Source organism: Canis lupus, chromosome 22 (genome assembly GCF_048164855.1).
Source record: "Canis lupus baileyi chromosome 22, mCanLup2.hap1, whole genome shotgun sequence".
NCBI lineage: Eukaryota > Metazoa > Chordata > Mammalia > Carnivora > Canidae > Canis > Canis lupus.
This window is the reverse complement of record NC_132859.1, coordinates 3,612,046-3,634,463: the sequence shown is the minus strand read 5'-3', so window position 1 is coordinate 3,634,463 and position 22,418 is coordinate 3,612,046. Positions and strand designations below refer to the sequence as shown.

At 40.2% G+C, this 22,418-nt stretch overlaps 1 long non-coding RNA gene across 1 annotated transcript; it reads right to left on the bottom strand.

Annotated features, from left to right (window-relative positions):
- Window positions 1–6,886: 6,886 nt before the first annotated feature.
- On the bottom strand, window positions 6,887–20,435 carry LOC140613800 (uncharacterized). The gene is made up of 3 exons (XR_012014691.1): window positions 20,356–20,435; window positions 8,998–9,109; window positions 6,887–7,949 (listed from the first exon to the last, which is right to left on the bottom strand). It is a non-coding gene; the product is annotated as an uncharacterized lncRNA (long non-coding RNA).
- Window positions 20,436–22,418: the final 1,983 nt, after the last annotated feature.

The following is a 22,418-nucleotide window of genomic DNA, read 5'->3' as shown; positions in this document are numbered from 1 at the left end:
TTTTATTCTATAGAGCTTTGGTACAAATGCCCTCATTTCCCTTATTGTGTGCATGAATGGGAAGAATTAAGTCCAGCTATGAACAATCACAGATAGATGACCTTGCCTGTGTACTCTCTTATATCATCATTAGAAATTCACGATATATGAAAATGGCCTAAAGACTTCAATGAGTATCTTTTGGCTGATAAACATATGACTAAAATAGAAATGACTGAGTTGGCAAGGATTGAAAATAATCAGAAATCTCATATATTGCTAATATAAACTAGTTCAACCATCTTGCAAAATTGTTTGGTGGTATCTATCTACTAAACCTGAATCATATGTATACTCCATGACCCAGCAATTCAACTTCTAGATACATACCCAACGTCGGTATTATCTTCATGTGTTCACCAAATGTATTCATGTGTTCACTAAAAGACACATAAACTGTCACTTCCAAACTGGAAACCATTTAAATATCTCAACTATAAAATGGGGGGGGGGGGTGTGATATGCTCACACAATAAAATAACATAGAGTAGTAAAAAAGAACAAACAGAAACCACAAACAGTGTTGAGCAAGAAGAGAGAATCTGTTATGGACTAAATGTGTCCACCCAAAATTCCTATGTTGAAGCCCTAACCTCATGTGACTGCATTTGGGCTTTAGGAGTCAGTGAACATTAGAAGAGGTTGTAAGTGTTGCAGCCACAACTTGATAGGATCAGGGTCTTTAGAAGAAGACACACCAGAGAACTTGCTTTCTCTCTGCCATGTGAGGGCACAGCAAGAAGACCGCCGGCCACCTGCAAGCCAGGAAGAGAGCTTCCCCCAGAAACCGAATTGGCTGGAACCTTGATCTAGGACTGCCAGCCTCCAGACCTGTGAGCAAGTACATTTCTGTGGCTTAAGCCAGAAGTCAACTATGTTTTTCCCTGGCAGCCCAAAGAGACTAATACAGAATCTATTGCACGAATTCTCCATTTATATAAAATTTGAAAACAGGCCAAACTAATCTATGGGATCAGAAATTAGAATACCGAGTACTTCTAGGACAAGTAGGAGGTGACTAGAAGGAGGCCCTGCGGGACCTCAGAGGCACTAACAATATTCCATTTCTTAATGTAATTGCACTGATGTCTTAACTTGGTGAAAATTCATCGAGATGTGCACTTATGACTCCCTAAGTGTATGTTGTACAAAAAATATAACAAAAAGTTCATTTGCCTTAAAAAAAAAATGTTCAGGGCCTTGGTTCACTCCTTCTAGTCAGTCCACAGATTTGGGGGATTTAGGTTTTGGTTGCTTTTTTTTTTTTTTTCTTTTTTAACATGGAGCTACTCCTAGGTCTAGCTTATTCACAATCTCTTCCCAGTCAGATGTTTTTTTGTTTTTAACCATAAGGCTGGATCACAGAAAAGAAAATTGACTGGCTTTCACCTACAGTTCTCCAAGTGCATCTTCCCTCAGATGATTTTATCTTATTTTCTCATTCGGCATCCTTTATACTGGATCCCTAAGCACTTTTAAAAGACCAAGTAGTTTGGATGATTATTACAATTTCTTGGATTTCTGTATTCAGCTCACCTCCCGTTGGGGGATCCCTAGCGGACTTGCCTGCCTCTGCTGTGCTGGTAGACAGAGTTTATATTTCGTACTCTCAAAGGATTTGAGAGTTTTCCCCAAGCTGACGTTTCTATTCATTCATTTTTCTTCAAATTATGACTGTGTGGGAGGGGCAGGGAGGAGTGAAGGGGTGAAGATCAGTGATATTTTTTAGGATATAATTCATCTTTTCCCCCCGCAGCTTACAGGATGGACGGAGGAAGGAATCCTCACAATGCCTATTACATTCTACCTCTCTTTTTCTGGCTAAGTTCTCTATCTATTTGCTTGACTCCTGCTGCTGTACTAAAATTTTCTTTCATTCCTGTTTACAGTTGCTATTTTAGACTTATTTTTTAATTTTTTGATTTTTAGAGAAGGAATGGTCTAGGATATAGCTTTTTTTTTTTTTTAAACATCTTGCTTCTGAAAGCCTAGGCCAAGTTTACTTAACAAAAGAGGACACCAAAAAAAAAAAAAAAAAAAAACAAAACAAAAGAGGACACCAGCTTACTTAGCTTTCATATATTCTACGATGCATCAGTAGGTAGTTGATTAAAACAAACTCGTATAAATCCTTATTGATAAGAACAATAATAATAATACATGTGCTCAGTCCAGTTAAAATTGTCTACATTTTTAATAAAAAATCCTGATCATAATTGACCCCAACTGTTAGGCAACTGCATTCTCTCCAGTTCAGATCCAAGAAAGAGGAAGAGCATCTCGGCCTCCTCAAAGCACATTTAACCAACCACATTTTTTCTTCCTGAAGGCAATGTTTGTTTTGTTTATTCTTCATTGCCTATGCCCATTGCCACCACCCCAGACAACATCTAGTTCTAAATAAATATGTGTAAATTAATTAACCGATTAATGAGAATATAATCATAATAAATAGCATATAAATATAGTATGCTCATATTAGAAAAAGAGAAGGAACACATCCCTTAACTATTTCTTTGCACTTTTAAAGCAATTTGCCAGGATGCCCGGGTGGCTCAGTGCTTAAGCATCTACCTCTGGCTCAGGGCGTGATCCTGTGATCCTCCAGTCCTGTATCAGGCTCCCTGCATGAAGCCTGCTTCTCCCTCTGCCCGTGTCTTTGTCTCTCTCTGTCTCTCATGAATAAATAAATAAAATCTTTTAAAAAATAAAGTAAAATAAAGCAATTTGCCAGCATTGTATCAAAGAGCAAATTTTACTTATTATTATTTTTTAAATATTTTGTTTGGTTACTTGATTTGTTTGTTTACTTGACAGAGAGAGAAAGAACACAAGCAGGAGGTGCAGCTAGCAGAGGGGGAGGGAGAAACAACTCCCCTGCTGAGCACAGGGCCAGGACTTTGGGGCTTGATCCCAGGACTTTGGGATCATGAACTGAGCAGAAAGCTTAACTGACTGAGCCACCCAGGCACCCCCGAATTAAAGCATTTAATGTAAGTTAGAAAAACCCAAGAAGAGAAAATAATTTTAAGGAATGACACCACAATTACATGGGGAAAAAAAGGACAAGCAAAGAATAAGTCGATAAACAAAACCATAACCTGACTCTTTGAAAAGGCCACAAATGAAAAAGTACATTTTAAATCTCATTAGGAAAAGATTAAAGGCAAAACCACTATATAGATACACTTGAAAAATCTTAATATTTTGCAAATAGTACGTGTAATTTTCTAGCAAGCCTCCCATATTCAAAACAACTCCAAGAAGATAAAGAAAATGTGAACTTGTCCAAGAGTAATCCTCGGCCCCCTGCCAAAGGATACAGGTTTCAGGTGACTTCATAACTGAATTATTTCAGATCCTCAAGGAATAAATAATTATTCTGCCTTTTAAGTGTTTCCAGATCATGGAAAAAGAAGGATCCCTTCCAAGTGTGTTTTATGAGGTTAACCTGGCCATAATGACATGAAAATCGCTAACGCTTATGAAGAACTTTTTGTATAATGAGCACTATTGTAAGTGTTCTAAGAATATACATTCATTTAATTCTCACAAAATGCTTATGAAATAGATACTATTATTATCACCTTTTACAGATAAGAAAACTTATTCACAGAGAGGTTAGGTAACTTCTCCAAGATCCCACAATTAGTAAATAGTGGAACTGAGATGGAACCCAGTGACTTGGCTCTAGAAGACAAGCTATTAACCATTACCTTGTCTGCCTCCCACAGGGAATAGAAACTATAGGCCTTACCTCATTTATGAATAAAGATGCCACTATCTGAAATAAATCACTAGTGTATTAAATGATAAAATGTAGGATTTATTTTTAAAAAATCAAAGATAGATCAATAGGGTAAAAATATACAATTCTTAAATTCTAGGGAAATAAAAACTGATATGCGGTCAATTCAATTTAAAAAGAACAAAATAAATCATGTATATATATATGAAAGAAGCAAAAATTCTCATTATTCACAGCTAGTTTAGTAAACACAAGAAAATAAAATGAAAAAAAATTAATAATATAAGAATTCAGTAAAAAAGGTCATTGAATATATTTGGCCCCTGGAGACTAGACCCAGAATCTCAAAACAAGAGTCAGTAATTGGTTGATTGCTCTCTTGAGTGGCAAGAGTGAGGGTAGATAGAATGTGGCCACAGATACTTTTTGTGCCACCTAAAATTACCTTGGGCCATGAGATCATAGGTTACTGACTTTAAAAACAGACCTTTAGGGACGCCTGAGTGGCTCAATGGTTGAGCCTTTGGCCCAGAGCAGGATCCTGAAGTTTCAGGATCAAGTCCCACATCGAGCTCCTTGCATGGATCCTGCTTCTCCTCTGTCTGCCTGTCTCTGCTTCTCTCTGCCTCTCATGAATAAATAAATAAAATCTTAAAAACTAATCAAAACAGACCTTTATACCTGCCCTTTGGGAGGCTGGGGACAAAAATGAGGTTCTGAGAGGTTGCAGCAAAATTACATAATTTCATTTATGTGAGACAACCTCTTTGATCTGTGAATGTCCCTTTGGACTGGCTGAAAGCTGAAATCCCATTACTAAAGGTCCTTTGCCTTTGCTAGAAGCTTTCTTAAAGTGTTACACGAAATACTTAGGGTTATGATGGTTTACTAATTTTCAACGGGCATTTCTACCTTCCTGCAGATCATTTAGGGCAAATAGGTTGGTCTCTCCGGTCCTTAGTTTACTCGTTTACAAAATGAGGGGGTTTGAACAAGATCATTTCCAGAGCTCTCAGGTCCTTCCCAGACAGAGAGTGAGCACCAATGTCTGTACTGAAGGGGAAGTCGGAAGGTCCTGGTGACAATAAGGAGCAACATGGTGGTGGGGAGGGGAGGGGGCCTGACTCGGGGAGAGCTACAGACAGACTCCAAATCTTTCACAGCTTCGTCTGAGATATGTCTTAGAAAAGGATGGCTCTGCAAACAACATGTGGAAAAGATGTGCCAAGGTGAAAACAGCTGTATGAAGTGTCCTGGAAGGGGCAGATGGTTTTCAGTACACCCAACTCCTTAGGCTATATCCTTTTGAGGTTTTAAGACAAAGCACAGAGGGATTTACTAGTTTCCTTCTTGTGGTGGGCTCTGGTGTCCTTTGATTCCTTCTTGCTGTACAAAATCGTCAAAGCCCTGCCCATCTCAGGCTCTCGGACCTCATCAAGAGTTGATAATGTGACGGGCATCCTGGTGGCTCGGTGGGGAAAGCTTCTGCCTTCAGCTCAGGCCATGATCCCAGGACCCTGGGATCGAGCCCCCATATGGGCTCCCTCCTCAGTGGGGAGCCTGCTTCTCCTTCTCCCCCTCCCCTCCACCTCTGCACACACACACTCTCTAAATAAATAAATAAATAAATAAATAAATAAAGTCAAGAAAGAAAGAAAGAAAGAAGAAAGAAAGAAAGAAAGAAAGAAAGAAAGAAAGAAAGAAAGAAAGAAAGAAAGAAAGAAAAAGAAAGAAAGAAAGAAACTAATATGTGACATTAGAGGAAAATAGCCCAAATTGAGGACTCACTTTCTGGGTTACCTCTTTCTCCTGAATCTTGACCCCATGGTTCTTTTCACTGTTTTATCATATTCTCTTCCTTTGTTTTTCTGCTGTTCACAGTGGGAATTTTGTTCTGAATTACATGGCCTGCTATTATTGATGACCACTTTTTTAATTCAAACTCTTAAGGTCTCTCAGTCATTTAAAAACAAAAAAGGAATTTCTCAACAATGATATAGGTGGATAAAAGCTGCCGAGTGACCACAGAAGTACCTTATAAATTTTATCTTAAAAGAGGTAAAAGGATTTTAAAATTACATTTCTTGTTCTTCCAGGTATAAATCAGGCAGGGACATTTATTTTTCGGGCAGGATTACATGATCCTGTGTTCATTATATGATTGATTTTGGTCTGCCAACTAAAATTGATCTCAGCAAATTTTACACCACATCATTGTCTTATAAAGGATACAATAGTTATTGTCGGGCAAAGGCAACCAAAGCATAAAATAATCCTTAACAGAAAAGTTATTTAGAATCACATTTTACCATATGATGACCTTCCGGTCAGTGAGATAGTTAGACTGTCTTGTTAAAAGTAAAGCCTTTAGCCACAAATATACCCATGTTTGAGTTTTAGCCCTGGTCACTTGCTGAGGCAAATTCATCTCTCCATGTTAGCTTCTTCATTTGTAAAATGAGAATGCTATGTACTTTTTTTAAAAAAAGATTTTATTTATTTATTCATGAGAGACACATAGAGAGAGGCAGAGACACAGGCAGAGGGACAAGCAGGCTCCCTGCGGGGAGCCCAATGAGGGACTCAAACCCGGGACCCCAGGGTCACACCCTGAGCCAAAGGCAGATGCCCAAATATTGAGCCACCCAGGTGCCCTAAGAATACTAGGTACTTAATCAAGGATATTTTAAGAATAAAGGAAATGCTGCTTAGAAATAATTATTTCTTAGCATATGGTATAATCATATTTATTATTAGCCATTAATCCTAATCACATCTTTTTAACCCCGGTTTCACTGACATTTTGGACTAGATAACTCTTTTTTTCTGAGGGGATGTCCTATATATTGTAAGACGTTCAGATATTAGCCTCTATCCACCGGATGCCACCAGCACCCCTTCAAAATAAAATGTCTTCTAACATTGCCAAATGTAGCCCGGAAAGCAAAATTTTCCCTGTGGAGAAACTCCATGCTGGAAAATCATATATATATATATATATATATATATAGAGAGAGAGAGAGAGAGAGAACAATCATCATACTCAAGTTGGAAAAATGCTAAATTCAAAGTTAGACTATATGAATTCATATCCTAGTTTTCCCATGATTAGTCCTATGACTTCAGAGAATTCCTCGATGTCTCGTCATCTCAGTTTCCCCACTGTAGGTGCACACACATGCACATGCACACACACCCATACACATGTTGTTTGATGTGGATGATATAAGTAGCTATTTAATATATGGGGCAGTTCTTTTTTATACTTAAAAGTGTCATATGTGAATAAGCTCTGAAAAAAAAACTAAAAACAAAAAAAAAAACAAAACCTCTGTTAAGCTGTCTCAGAATTTCCCTGGCCTGGTAAAGAAAATAAAAATTGCTGGTCTGTTGATGACCTACACTCTACCCTCCAACTTTGAGGTCTTTTTTTTTTTTTTTAATTCCATACAACACCCAGTGCTCATCGCAAGTGCCCTCCTAATCCCCACCGCTGGCTTCACCCTTCCCCTCCATTTCCCCTTTGGTGACCATCAGTTTGTTCCCTGTAGTTAAGAGTCTGGTTGGTCTCTTTCTCCATCTCTCTCTTTTTTCCCCTTTTGCTCATTTGTTTTGTTTCTTAAATTCCACATATGAGTTAAATCACATAGTATTTGTCTTCCTCTGACAGACTTCAGTTCGCTTAGCATTATACTCTCTAGCTCCATCCATGTGGTTGCAAATGGCAAGATTTCATTATGTTTAGTGGCTGACTAATGTCCCATTATTTATATACACCGCCTCTTCTTTATCCATCCATCTATTGATGGACACCTGGGCTGCTTCCATCATTGGGCTGCTGTAGATAATGCTGCAGTAAACATAAGGGTACATGTGTCTCTCTGAATTAGTTGTTTTTGTGTTTTGGGGGGTAAATATCCAGCAGTGCGATTACTGGCTGTAGGGTAATTCTATTTTTAATTTTTTTGGGAAACTCCATACTGTGTCCTACTGTGGCTGTGCCCCCAACAATAGCACAAGAAGGTTCCTTTTCCTCCACATCCTCACCAACATTGTTGTTTCTTGTGTTTTTGATTCCAGCCGTTCTGACAGGTGTGGAGTGACATCTCATTGTAGTTTTCATTTGCATCTCCCTGGTGATGAGTGACCAACTTTGAGGTGCCTTAGGAACAGAAAACTGGACATTAGATAACCTTTTACAATAAAGTTAAGTCTTACTAAAGAGTCGGATCCTCAAATCTGGATAGGCAAAAATTAGGTGGAGCCAAAATTACCCTTGAAAGCCCATGAGGAAGGTGTCAAATTGTAAAAGATCTCTCAGTAATTAAAATATGTGCAGTATTTTGTCCATATTGGAAGAGATACCTGTTTCTTTCTTTGAAAACCAAATAAAGTGTTTGGCTTATGTTTAGAAGCCATGATTTTTTGTTTTTATTTTTGTTTTTTGTTTTTTTTTTGGTTTTTAAAAAGGCATATTTCACAACAGTATGCATCCTCCAATTGGCAAAATACTCAGTGAGGAGAGGCACAAAGAGACAGGCTCAGGAAAAAGAAAAAAGAGGCTAAGGTTTGTGTCTCATTTCTTTTGTTCATTCTGAGGTACACATTCATTGTGTGAAATAATGGAACACCACGCACTGTTTGTTTGTATGTTTATTATTCATTGAACTACACAGATCCTGTTGAAATTAAGCAATTCAGTTGCTTTGATAGGATTCCTCTAGGTACCCCTCCGCTTCTCTACCCTTTTGAATGTACTGTCACCTGGAAGATTTTTTTCCCCCCTCAATCTATTTAATGAGCTCCTTAGATGTCAGTGTTAGTTTCCTAGGGCTGTCTTAACAAAGTACCACAACTGGCACCTTAAAACAACAGAGATGTATTGTCTCACAGCTCAAGGCTTGAAGTCTAAAAGCAAGACATTGATAAGGCCATGCCTCTTCTTAAACTTGTAGGGGATAATTCTTCCCTTCCTCATCCAGCAGTCAACCAGGGACTAAAGTAAACAATGAATTGAGATAAGGAAAAGATGAAAATTGTGGGTGGTTTTTTTTTTTGTAAGGATAATAGTTAAAATACTGATATAATAATCCAGGAAAAAATAAGAGAAAAGAATTCATGCTGGCTAATGTTGGCTTTGGGAATGGAACGTAGGGAAAGAATCCAAGAGATCCTGTAGAGATTAAACATGTTAGGACGCGGGAACTTACTATAATGAAGAAGTCATGAAAGACCACTTGGATGTGCCAAGGCTCGATGAACTTGGGCAATGCTGATTCTGTAAAATTGGCTGGGTCACAGGAGCAGGGTCTGGGAAGGGTCCTGCGAATGGAAGCAAAAGTAGGTCTGCGGCTCAGGAAACGGGCTGGACGAACTGACGAAGGCTCGTTAGTTAGTTATGAGTCTATAAGCCTCACGAAATTATAAAAACGGACGGATAAGAGCAATCAAGGAAGAAATGGTAGGGAGATGAAAGGAGAAGAAAGATGCTTGGTCCAGTGGACACATGGAGGGAAAAAAAGGTTGGAAGAGCCCAGTGGTAGCTCCGTGTTGTGCAACTGAGAAGTGAAAGTTGGTGAAATATATGTATTGAAGACTTCTACCAAAAAATCACAGGGCTAGAAAAAATGGAGAAAATTAAGGAAGGCTTTTCCGCAGCAAGGTGAGAGGATTAGTGGGGGGCGGGGGGGGGGACTCAGAGTTCAGAGAGGTTTTTCCAGGCTGAGCCCCCAAGAGACTGATTTGGACGGAAGGTAAGCATCCTTGTAATGGAAGAGTACTAACCTGACCCTTTTTCTTTGAGACTTTAGAGTACGATTAATCACTCCCTGCTAGCGTGTGAACTTGTGCCTTAGCAATTTATCGGAGATATGAGAGGAAGAGAAAAATCGTACTTTATGGAGAAACCTTTTTTAATTTTATTAACACCCACTTCAAAGAGTTACCGGGGAAATTAATCTGACCCTGAATTCCTTAGCAGAAAGAAACCCATTGAGTTTCAAATGAGTAAAAAGCAAGACTGTCAGTTTAACAGACTAGGGATAGGCTCCATTACCTTTAGCTATTTTAATACCCTGATACTGACTCAATTTAGCAAGAATGTGACTAAACCTATCCTTTATCTTTGTGATGTCAGACAGTCCCAGCAGAAATACCTTATTGGGATTTGCCTCCCTTCCCCAGCTCGAGAGGCAGCAGGAAATGGGCACAACCAGGGGGAACAGGAAGAGATTAGTTTCCCTTGGGAATGTAACTGCTGCCTCCATCAATAACCGTAGATATCACAGGTGGGCTGGGGGACAGACAAAAACTCTTCTATAATAACACGATCCGTTTGATAGGAGCAAAAACAAGACCGAGCACATTGTTGAACGTTTTTGGAGCTTTCAGTTCCATGCATTTTGCCCTGGTCGAATGGATCCTATTAATACCTTCATCCCTCTAATTTTTTTTCTGGCTTAATTTTAAAAGTTGCAGTGTAGTCACACACAATGAACAAACTTGTGGAATAGTATTCCCGCATCACCATTCTGGAAAATATTTTGTTGTTGTTGTTGTTTTACATTAAAACGTGTCTTAGAACAATTAGTTACAGCAGTGAGTGTTCCCTAGGATTTGGCATTCAGATATTTTAAACATTATAATACAAATGTGCACTGAAAGCCGCTGTGTGCGTACATATGCATGTGTGGATCAAGGTGAACTTTAAAGATTTTTCATGAGGATTTTTTTTTTTTAAGATTTTATTTATTTATTCATGAGAGACACAGAGAGGCAGAGACACAGGCAGAGGGAGAAGCAGGCTCCATGCCGGGAGCCCGATGTGGGGTCACGGCCTGGGCCTAAGGCGGACGCCCAACCACTGAGCCCCCCAGGCGTCCCTAGGACTTAAAGAACATGGGTAAATGCAATAATCTGAACTGGTAAGAGTGACTGTCTGGTGGAAAGGATTAAGAACGGTGGGGTTAAAGGTCAGCTTTATTTTCACAAATGAAATGCTACGGGATAAAGCAAAAACCCTAAGAGTACCATCAAGATATTTCTATTTCATTTGGCACTTTTCCTGGAAAAGACGGATCCAAGAGGGGTTGGGAATTGATTATATTGACAAGGTGACTGGATCGAGGTGAGATGCAAGTGTTCCCACCTGGAAGTTTGCTTAGAAGCCACATTACTTTTCTTTATCTTGCTTGTCCCCGTCGACTGCTTGCACTCAGCGCCCCTGTTCAAGGTCAGAGTCAGAAAGCAGCAGAGCTGGCGAGGTGCCCGGTGCCAGGGCTGAACAGCTGTCCCCAGTCTGGGTTCCCCCTGGGGCTGCCCGGTTGGTGCTCAGCTCCCGGCCGGCCTCGGATGTCCGCAGGAGACGCAGCCCAGAGGTGTCCCGGGCGGGTGACAGGCCCATGTCCTTAGCGTGTGGCGGTGGCCCCCTCCGAGTGCCTGCCACAGACAGCCCTCCCGCCAAGCTAGGACGGGTGCCAGGCTTGTGGATGCCAAGTGTGCATCCCCCTTCTCTGTACCTGGTCAATAGAGGAATTTCCGGCTGCTTAGGGACCTGGGGGTGGGGGTGAGACCCAGGTCTGTAACTGAGCTTAGTCACGGCCTCATGCAGGGGAAAGTGCCGCATGTCCCTGTGGGGGTCCTGCCCTGCACTATCGGAGCACATGGGACAGCGCAGCCGGAGCGTGGGCTCCATCCACATTTGGAAATTCAGGTTTCAGTCAAGTCAGTTATGGTCTAAAACTTGGCCTGGTGACAGGGTCGCGAAGCTATGGCATTTCAGGGCCTTCTTTGTCCCATCATCACGGTTAATGATTGCACTTGGCCCATAACAAATATTTTTTTTAAGATTTTATTTATTTATTCATGAGAGACGCAGAGACGCAGGCAGGGGGAAGAGCAGGCTCCCTGTGGGGAGCCCGATGCGAGACTCTATCCCGGGACCCTGGGGTCACGCCCTGGGCCAGAGGCAGATGCTCCAATGCTGAGCCTCCGGGTGTCCCCGGCCCCTAACACATATTTAGACATTTTGCGGGAGTGAGGGAAGCAACAAACCTGCCCCTGTTGGATTCTATCACGTGGCAGACATGCGACAATTTCAGCAAGCCACCCGACGGCCTACCCACCGCTGGCCGCCAACCGTCTCCTGTCTCAGGCAAGGGGCAGGTTGGTCTCGTTGCCCCAGACTGCGGGAGTCACTAGATTCCTGCTGCTTCTTTACCTTCGGTGTTTAAACACCCACCAAATGCTGTGGATTCCGCTCAAAAACCTTTCACCGCCTGAGGTCAGTCGGTTATTTGAAAAAGCAGCTCTCCTGGGGATCATTGCGTGGCCCCTGGCAGGTGTCTCTGCCCGCGTTGTTGTCTCCCCGTCCACCTTTCCTCGAGCCCTGGCGCAGCCTGGGTGTCCTCAGCTGGGCCCCTCCCGCCCCCTCAACAAGTGCTACCACTTCCTCCGGCCTGCAACAGAGCGTCAACCATTGTCAGCAGGCACAAAGTCCTGCATGATCTGGCCCGACCTCTTCGGTGGGCTCTCCCTCGCCATCCCTCCCGTGCCAGCAACCCCAAACCATTTGAAGTCATCAAAATATTACACTGCATCTCCTGCACCAGTCGAGACAGAGAGAATGTTCTCTAAGTTCTCTCCGTCATGAATGCGTTTATCCTCTCCTCTCTCTAGCGAATTCCTCAAATCGAATAATAAAAAAAAAAAAGTGCTAAGTGATGAAGTAATCGGATAGGCCCAGCGGTGAAGAGTCGCCTATCACATATCAAATGAACTTTGTATATAACTCAGTTATGAAAATTACCATGTTCTATTGTAAATGCTTGTTTGCGTTTCTCTGACCCACTCATCTAGGGCTTCCTTGATTACATAATCATCATGTCCTTTCTTTTCTTCGTATCTATACAATCCTGCCCAGGATTTGCTTGCTTTTTCACTCAACATTGTTTTTCAGAATCATCCACACTGATTTGACTGCAGTTGCTTATTTTGCATTCTGTGTAGGATTCTAGTATTCCACCTTTTTTAAAAAACTTTATTTTTTTAAAGATTTTATTTATTCATGAGAGACACAGAGAGAAAGCGAGAGAGGCAGAGACACAAGCAGAGGGAGAAGCAGGCTCCACGCAGGGAGCCCAATGTGGGACTCGATCCCGGGACCCGAGGTCACTCCCTGGGCTGAAGGTGGCGCTAACCCGCTGAACCACTCAGGGATCCCTAGTATTCCACCTTTTGAATGTATTTCAATATTTTACCCATTCTCCCACCAATGGACTTTTGTGTTGTTCCTAGTGTTTTATTATTATTATTATTATTATTATTATTATTATTAATTACAGATGAAGCTGTGATGAAGTCTTGCTCATATCTCCAGGTGCACATGTGCAAGCTCTTTTCTAGAATACGTATCTGAAAGTAGAATTGCTGGATTATAAATCATGTGCTTTTTCAACTTTCCAGATAATGCAAATGTTTTCCAAAATAGTTTGCTAAAGTGTAGTTTTTTTCCAAATCTATACTGGCCTGTCAATATAGACAGGGATTATCTTTGGGGGTTATGTTTGGGGTTATCTTTTCAATGGGGATCATTAGTGTCTTTGCCAGAAAAGATTTATTTGCATTGTTTAAACAAGAATCATTTCCATTGCTATCATTTTCCTACAAATTCCCAAACAAATGCATTTGCATTATTATTGGTTTCCAATAAAGGCTCCCTTTTTCCAGTTGCAAAATAGCATGGTCAGTAGAAAGTCACCCAGGGTATACGCTCCAATACGGTCAGATTATCCTGGAGGATCTCTAAGCCAGGAATTTGCAAACTGTAGCTGGCTGACCAAATCCAGTAGTGGTCAAGCAGCCTGCTTTTATAGAGCCCACAAGCTAAGATACTAAAATATTTTTAAGGAGTTTTAAAAGGAAAAAAAAAAGATATGCAACAAATGTATGTGGACAAAGTCTTAAATATTAACTATCTGGCCCTTTACAGACCAAGTTTTCCTACTTTTGTGCTAGCCGATGCTCAAAATCCCATTGAAAAGATAGCCCATAATACTGTTTGCCTTTTACAAGGATGACTTTTTTTCTTTTTCTTCTGGCAGATTGTACAAATTATTAATCTTCCCAGTGATGTGTAAGAAGTCAGGTTGAGTAAAACTTGGGTCTACATTGGAGTTTTATTTTTTTTATTTTTTATTTTTTTTTAATTTTTATTTATTTATGATAGTCACACAGAGAGAGAGAGAGAGGCAGAGACACAGGCAGAGGGAGAAGCAGGCTCCATGCACCAGGAGCCCAATGCGGGATTCGATCTCGGGTCTCCAGGATCGCGCCCTGGGCCAAAGGCAGGCGCCAAACCGCTGCGCCACCCAGGGATCCCTACATTGGAGTTTTAATTGGCATTTACCTATTAATGAGATTGTGTATCTTCTTATACGCGATGATCTTTTTTATTTAGGCTTTGTTTTAATGTCTGTCTTTATTCCATTTGGGGGAATTGTCTGGCTTTTATTTGCAGTCCTTTATATATTCCAATTAATTTCCATTTTTTTATGTTGTAGATCTTTCCTTAATGCTCTGCTTTTTATTTTCTCTACAAGGTTTTTTTTGTTTGTTTGTTTTGTTTTGTTTTTTAGCAAACAAATAGAATCTAATTTGTAATTAAATTTATCAGACTCTTTTATGTTTTGAACTTTTGGGGCTTGAAATCATTCCTTATTGCAAGGTCATCAAGACGATCTCTTATACATGCTGCTAAAAAAAAGAAGAAATAGGTCCTAAATTGAGTCACTTGTGCTAAGCCCCACTTCAGCAAACTAAGACTTAATGCCTAGTGTAATTGTGATTTCAACCCCTCCCAGGAATGTAATCTTAAACTGGTCAATCTGGCTTAAGCAGTAGTGAAGTAATCCACCGGATAGACCCCTTTCTGTTCCCAACGGAAGATGACATAACCCACTCTTCCATTGTCCCTGCCCTCTTCCTATAAAAGTCTCCCATTTTGCACAGCTCTTTGAAGCTCCTCTCTTCTTTGCTAGCTGTGATGCTGCCTAATTCATGAATCATTGAATAAAGCCAATTAGATCTTCAAATTTACTCAGCTGAATTTTTTAAAACAGAGTTGGTGGCACCAGTGGCAAACATCAGAAGCGAACTCCTGATAGCTTCAGAGATGACAAGAAAAACCAGCGTGGTAACCTGAGAATCCTTCAATTGCCTTTTCCGCCATTTCCAAGGCGGTAGGTAAGTTTCTCTCAGTTCTGGGCTCCACTCTTTTTATGTCAAGTCCCAAACTAATTGACTTTCCATTCAGTTCCCTATTTGATTAGGAACCCCAGCCCTTGGTTGTCCCCAGATTCTACATTGGGAACCGCTGGTAGTTTAGTTGGCAGTTCCACATTTGTTTGGAATTCTTCCCCAGATTCCGTGTTGGGAACTGCTGGCAGCAGCTGTATTTCCCCATTTGTTTGCAGTCAGTCTGCAATCCCCATTCACTGGGGGTCCATTGGTTCTCTCCCCAATCCCTAGATTCCGCATTGGGAAATCCTGGTAGTTGGACTGGGTTCAGCTGACAAACTGGCTGGGGTCCAAGATCAGATTGGATCCAACGTAAGAATTGGACTGGATCTGGGATCAGACTAGATGTGGCTTAAGCTGGACTGGGTCCACTAAGTGTTCCTGGGAATCTTGAAAGATAAAAAGCCACAAAACTTGATGGGCATGAATTGAGCACTTAAAAGCTATTAGAATGTTTGCCACTAAAGACTCCCAGGTTAGGATAAGTTGGTCACAGAACAGGTTAGATTGACACTAGGTCAACTGCCAACCTTAAGAAAATCTCTGTGCAATGAGGTTCACCCCAAAACACCGCACTATCTCCACCTCAGTGGCACATCTTCATTAGGTATCAGTTTGACTCCAAGAGATTCAAAGGATTAGCTGAAAAAGAATGAGATCCTTAAATTCTAAGGCGTTAAGTGTGCCACCTTCCAGCATACCTGCTTATTTGAAGTCTAATTGCTATGCTCCTGGAACTTACAAATATCTACAAAAATGACAAAATCTTACCCTGAAACCCTGGAATCGGACTTCACTGTTTTGTCTCCTGAGAACTTAATAACTGTCAGGTCGGGGTTCCCAAAACAGGGCTGGACGGAAATGTGGATTGAACTCTGTTTTGTGGTTAAGGGTCCAACAAAATTGCTGCCAGCCCTCAGGGAGGGAAATTACAATGGCCATTATGAGGAATGTTCCAATTAGATAAGATCGTTTAAGAAGTGCACTTAAAAATAGTGTTCCCAAATTAAACAAACAGAATGAGATACCTATTTTAATTGGTATGCAGAAGGCTTCAGAAGGCTTCAAGATTCCAAAATAGCTTCATTGAAAAAAGATCACCCACACAAAAATGACACAAAAAGTATCTAAAACCAAAGATGGACCCAACTCCTACTTTCCTCTTTTATAGCACTCATTGTATCATTTATCCTCTCTCTAAATTGTCCTTCCACTCTAAAGAGACTACAAGACTGTAAATGAAAGTCCACCAAGTCAGTGGCCTTACCGTGAAGGGAGAACCTCCGTACGGACCCCTCTCAGAGTTGACAAGACTCTGAGGAATTATGAAAATTAATGAAAAACCTTGCCAAATTCTGGTACATACTGGAGATACACCCTCTGCTCTAAACCCACTTGTAGCCCGTGGATAAAATCCTAGGAAGACCGTCAGAAACCAGCTAAGAGTGGAGATTCTCACCAGAGTTAGCTCTCCTAGGTCTGTCTGTAGTGCTCATTAAAGAGAGAAAAATAAAATAGCTTTTGCACTCAATTCTTGGATGCCGCTTAAGTCCAGAGTGGTGTTTAGAACCGCCAGAAATATATACTGCTTCCCCGCTGAAACTGAAAGATATTTAAAAGGATTTTTAAAAATTCTTGGCCAAACTAGAAGTTGATATTCAAAACCTGATAGGATTTTCTTTCTTTTTTTCTTTCTTTTTCAAGTCTTCTCCCCCAAGCTAAACTAACTCTTATCACCTTATCTAGGCCATTCCTTGAAGTGCAAACTTCAGGGAGATAAATCTCAACAGAAAAAAAAGAGAGAAGGGGGAGGCTTTAACATACAACCTCCTGTAGAAGCTCCCTTGCCCAAAATCTAGTCCACACCTTCCATAAGAATTACTTGTCAAGGACAAGTGTGTATTCTCCAATTCTTGGGTGAAATATTCAATACACTTCTATTAGACACATTGTTAGTACTGATATTCAGATCTTCTATGTCCTTACTGATTTATGCTCGTGATTTGTGAAATATTGGGAAAAGCATATTAAAATCATCCTTATCATGGTGAATTATCAATTTCCTATTGTACTGTTATTTTTTGTCTTATTTAACATGTATGCTCCCAGAAGTAATCAAGGTTAGAATTGTATTACCCTGCTGAAATGAGTACTCTCTCTCTCCTTTTTTTTTTTTTTTTGGTAAAATTTAAGTCTATTTTGTCTGATTACAATATTGCTACACCAGTTGTCTTTTGGTTAATATTTGTTTGATATATCTTTATTATCCATCATTTCATTTTCAACCATTCTATACTCTTATGTTTTAAGTTTGTCTCTTAAATAGAAAGTAGCTGCATTTGGTTTATCTATTGTGCTATAATCTTTGCCCTATAACTGGAGAATTACGTCCAATTATATTTATTGTAATTGATAAATCTGGATTTATTCCTGTCATCTTATTTTTGTACTTTCTGTATGTGTTTTCTAATATTTCATTTTTTTCTCTTTTCTTATTTTCCTTTAGATTGCCCTTTATTAATTCTAGTTTTCTTCTCTCTGCAACAGTTGACCTTATGCACTGTATTTCCCCTCTTTGAGTGGTTAATACTAATAATTTTTGCATGTATAATCAATTTAATAAAATCTAAAATTAATCAGTATCATTATCCTCCTTTCCAACTGTGGAGGCCGAGAAAAATCAAGGCCATTCCACCTCAAGTTTAGCATTAGCACAAGTACAGACATCTTAGGCCCCTGTGAATAAGAGCTGAACTTTATAGGAAAAACTGCAGAATGTCCTCGGCAGGGAATCCCGTATCAAAGACAACAGAGCCCAGGCCTGTGGTAGAAAGTCCCATATTAGAATGAGAACAGAGCTCAAGGCCCTTGAAAGCCCCATGTCAGAATGTAAACAGAACTTGAAAAATTCCTCCACCCCTTCTGAAAATCCCCTAGACCAGCCCATAAAAAAACCAGCTGTTACCCACTTGAGGGTCCAAGTCCCTGCTCCACTGTGTCGGGTATACCTGGACCCAAGTTCGAGCTTCCTAATAAACCCTCGTGCGTGTGCTTGCATCGGTGTCGGCTCCTTGGTGGTTTCTCGGATTCGCAATCTTGGGCACAACACCAACAACACCAGTAAGCACTTAGAGTGCTTTAAGTCTAATTAGCTCTCAAGTTATACACCATTATGTCTAGTATTTTAGTTGATCTTTTTTACTCCCCACTCCCCTTTTTTTTAGTTTTATATAAATTCCAATTAACATGCAACGTAATATTAGTTTCAGGTGTACAGTACAGTGATTCAAATTTCCATATACCTGGTGTCATCACAAGTACTCTCCTTAATGCCATAATCTATTTAATCCATCCCCTCCATCTATCTTCCTTGCAGTAACCAGCAGTTTGTCTTCTATAGCTGAGAGTCCGTTTCTTGGTCTGCCTCTTTTTTTCCCTCTGCTTGTTTGCTTTGTGTCATAAACTCCACATAAGAGTGAGATCATATGGCATTTGTCTTTCTCTGACTGACTTATTTTGCTTAGCATTATACTCTCTAGCTCCAGCCATGCCATTGCAAATGGCAAGATTTCATTCTTTTTTTGATGGCTGGGTAATATTCCATTGTATACATATACCACATCTTCCTTATCCATTTATCAGTCAATGGACGTATTTGGGCCAATACGTCTTTCCATGATTTGGCTATTGTTAATAATGCTGCTATAAACACTGGGGTGCACGTATCCCTTTGAATTAGTATTTTGGTATTCTTTGGGTAAATTCTCAGTAGTGCAATTACTGGATTATAGGGTAGTTCTATTTTTTAGCTTTGAGGAAACTCCATGCTGTTTTCCACAGTGGCTGCACAGTCTGCATTCCCACCAACAGAGCAAGAGGGTTCCCCTTTCTCCACATCCTCTCCAACACCTGTTGTTTCCTGTGTTGTTGATTTTAGCCATTCTGACAGGTCTGAGGTGGTATCTCATTGTAGTTTTGATTTGCATTTCCCTGATGATGAGTGATACCTTTTTACGGGTCTGTTGGCCATCTGTACACCCAGACTTTTTTTTTTTTTTTTTAGCCAGTGTTTGCTTAGATTTACCTATGTTGTTACTATGTTCTTTGCTTATCCCTCCTTTAATATCTGATCTATCTAGTATTAACTCAGGCAGGCTGAGTCCAAGAACACAGGGGAGGGTCCCACAGGACTTATCAAGAAGGTCCTTGGCTTCACTTCGATTAGAAATCAACTGTGAGCCAGAGAAAGTGAGAACAGTTTATCGAATAGGGTGGCTGACAGAGAATAGCAGATGGAATGTCTGCAAGACTCGGAGAGGAAAGGAGAATGGGTCTCATCGTGGCCCGGGGCTAGGGGTTTATGTTGGAAAAGATCTAGAGTATGTATTTCTTCAGGAATCCATGGTAGGGTCTAATCAAAGGTGAGTGTTGGGTGAACAATAGGTATTATTCCATGAATTATTGAAGGCAGGGGTATCGATGCCAGCATTAGCTGAGATTTGTTTAACGTTAATAATGTCTGGGAACGTGTTTGGGATCTGGCTCAACTTAGGTGTTATCAGGTGTGTGGGGCCTAGGACAAAATTCTGAAAACGATTAACTTTCTTGCTTCCCCCTTGAAGTGGGAACATAACTTCTTTGGCATATTCAGAGGCAAAATATGGAACGTGAGCAAACGGGGCCTAGCAGGAAAGCAGCAGAGATGGAGCCTTTCTAAAATGGAGTCCCTTCAGCTTTCCTACTTCAGTATCATTTTGTTTTATAAGTTCATTTTCAGTAAGTTCCTTTAGTGAGAGTTAAGTAATAATAATTCTCTCCATTTTTGTTTGGCATAGTCCAGCTGGAACCACTTTATTATAGATTTTTAACTTGGGAATTTTCATGCCACATAATTAGTGTAAATCCTAGCCCTACTGCCCATCTGAAGTCTGGCCTGATTATGAATTTTCAGCAGAAGCTTTCTGGCATAAATATACCTGCCTGAGTCAAGCTGACAAAAGCAAACATTTATGTTTGGCATGGCGAGGGAGGGAAGGGCGGGGGTGGGAATAGTTTGACTTCTGGTTTTTTCTTTTTTCCAGTTCACCTTTGCACTACAGATGTTTCTTTTCAGTGGCCTCAGCTTTACGCAGGAGTCTCTGACCTGACTTTTCACCTTGCTCTCTAAGGAGTCCCTGGCACTTCTAAGCCCTGTTACAATTGCAGCTCTAGGTTTGGGGAGGCCTACAGAGACAGGTAGATACCCCCAGGACAGTGCCATCTTTAGTACTTACAAGCCTTCAGGAATTCCTGGCTTTTTGATTTTGGCTTTTCCTTCACCTTCTTGCTGGCTCAGTGGTACATTTAAAGGACCTGTTAAAAAAAAAAAAAAACTTATCAAGCAGTGGTAAGTGTTGCATACAAGGGCAGCTTTTAAGGATCTACTTTGCAAGTTGCTAGAACCAATGCATTCCACTCTTAATAACTTCTGCATGGTGGCCAGGAGGACTGGCTTTCTCCTCCATCCGTATAACTCACCAAATTGCATGACCTTGGCCAACCTCTGTAAATCTCAGTTTTCTGAGTTTCATTACCTGGGGGCTCTTTATTAGATCCCTTAAAAGAGAAATCTTCTCAAACTTGCATCACTTCCTTCTGGGAAGGGATTTAGCTTTTTTGATAAAACCCTTAAACTTCTGGTAAACTTTAATGAGATTAAGACTTCTTATGGGAAATACACTTGACTATCGGCTGAAAAGGAGTCTAAAAATAATTAACCATGGTATTTTTCTTTTGCTGTATACTCTATATTCATTCTTTTTTTCCTTTAAAATACCCCTATCAAGAGTGGATCGGTGAATTGGCTTCCTGCAGGGTTTCTCTTCTTGCAACAAGACAGAACTAAAACTATGATGTATGCTTAATAACTGAATAGTCCAAAAAGTTCTCATTAACATCTTAAATGTTTAAAAGAATTTAAATGGATTATCTTTATTTTCAACTTTCAGCTATAAGTTTAAAGGCACTATATACAAACCAGACTGTCTTATTTCCTACCGGTAATAAGATATTCATGAACTGCAAGGATATTCTATTACCTTCCAAAAGAACTTTTTCTGTTTAAAATTTTTGTGCAAATTGGAAAACAAAATGTAGCTTGAAAAGTTTAAATAGAATTGTTAAGATCAGGCATGAGTTTAACTTGCATTTCCCGTTGATATGCAAATTTGGGGATTATTCTGGCCATGGCACCCCCCAACATTCATTATTATGTTAATGAGAAGAAAAGTATTACATTTTTAATACATGGGGCTCCCTATGAAGAAACTGAGGACTGGCTACGTGGAAAAAAAAAAAAAAAGGATTTTTCTGACTCCTTTTTAGTTCACGTTGATTACATAAGGTTGAAATAACATTTTGGTGATTTAGCTGAACAGTAATAAAAATTAAGCAGTAGAGTGTTAGAAGATCTAGATTTCTCACACAATGAATTTTAGTAAATTTAGTGAATCACCTATATATGCTTCAGTCCTCTCTGTAACATGAGGATACCAGAAACTCAGCATTTGAATCAAAATGACCAGGAGTCAAGGGCACCTGGCTGGTTAGTCGGCAGAGCACTAGACCCTTGATCTGGGGTTTGTTCGAGCCCCACGCTGGGTGTAGAAATTACTTAAAAATAAAATCGTAAAACAAAACAAAAGAATGCACTGGGTTCACATTCCAGCTGAAACAGTTCCCGGTGGTTTTAACTTAGCCAAGTTCCTTATGCTCATTTGTGAGGCAATTACATCGAAGTTTAGGTTTGTCGTGAGGATTAAGTGGCATCCAACACACGCACCGAGAAAGAGCAAAGCACAGAGAGAGGGAGAGAGTACCTTTGAAGCCTATATATTAGCTTTATCTACATTAATCCAATTATTTAATGATTGTTTTATCCTTTTTTTTTTTTTAAAGTTGTCTCCATTGTATTCCATTTACTATTTCATAGCAAGCATCACTCTTTCTCCTTGCCTTTCGGCTCTACCATGTAAAGTGTCAGTCACTTGATGTTAAAAGCAGATCATTGCAAGTTCAAGAAGAGTCACCTGTATTTCGGTGGGACCTCCCCAGTGTGTGCGTGTGTCTCTGCGTGATTGGAAAGAGCAAAGGGATCAGTGTTAGAGCTCCTGGTAGGTGCTCGGCATTGACTAAGTGCAGTCAAAACACCCGTGAGGGGAGGGTAGTTCTCCGGAGCTCCTGGACACTTCAAGCTGCTAAGGCGCAGCTTTGACCAAGGAATTGCCTTTGGAAAAAAAGTATTTTCTTTAAAAAACAAACAAACAAACAAACAAACAAGCAAACTTCCTTGAGAAGG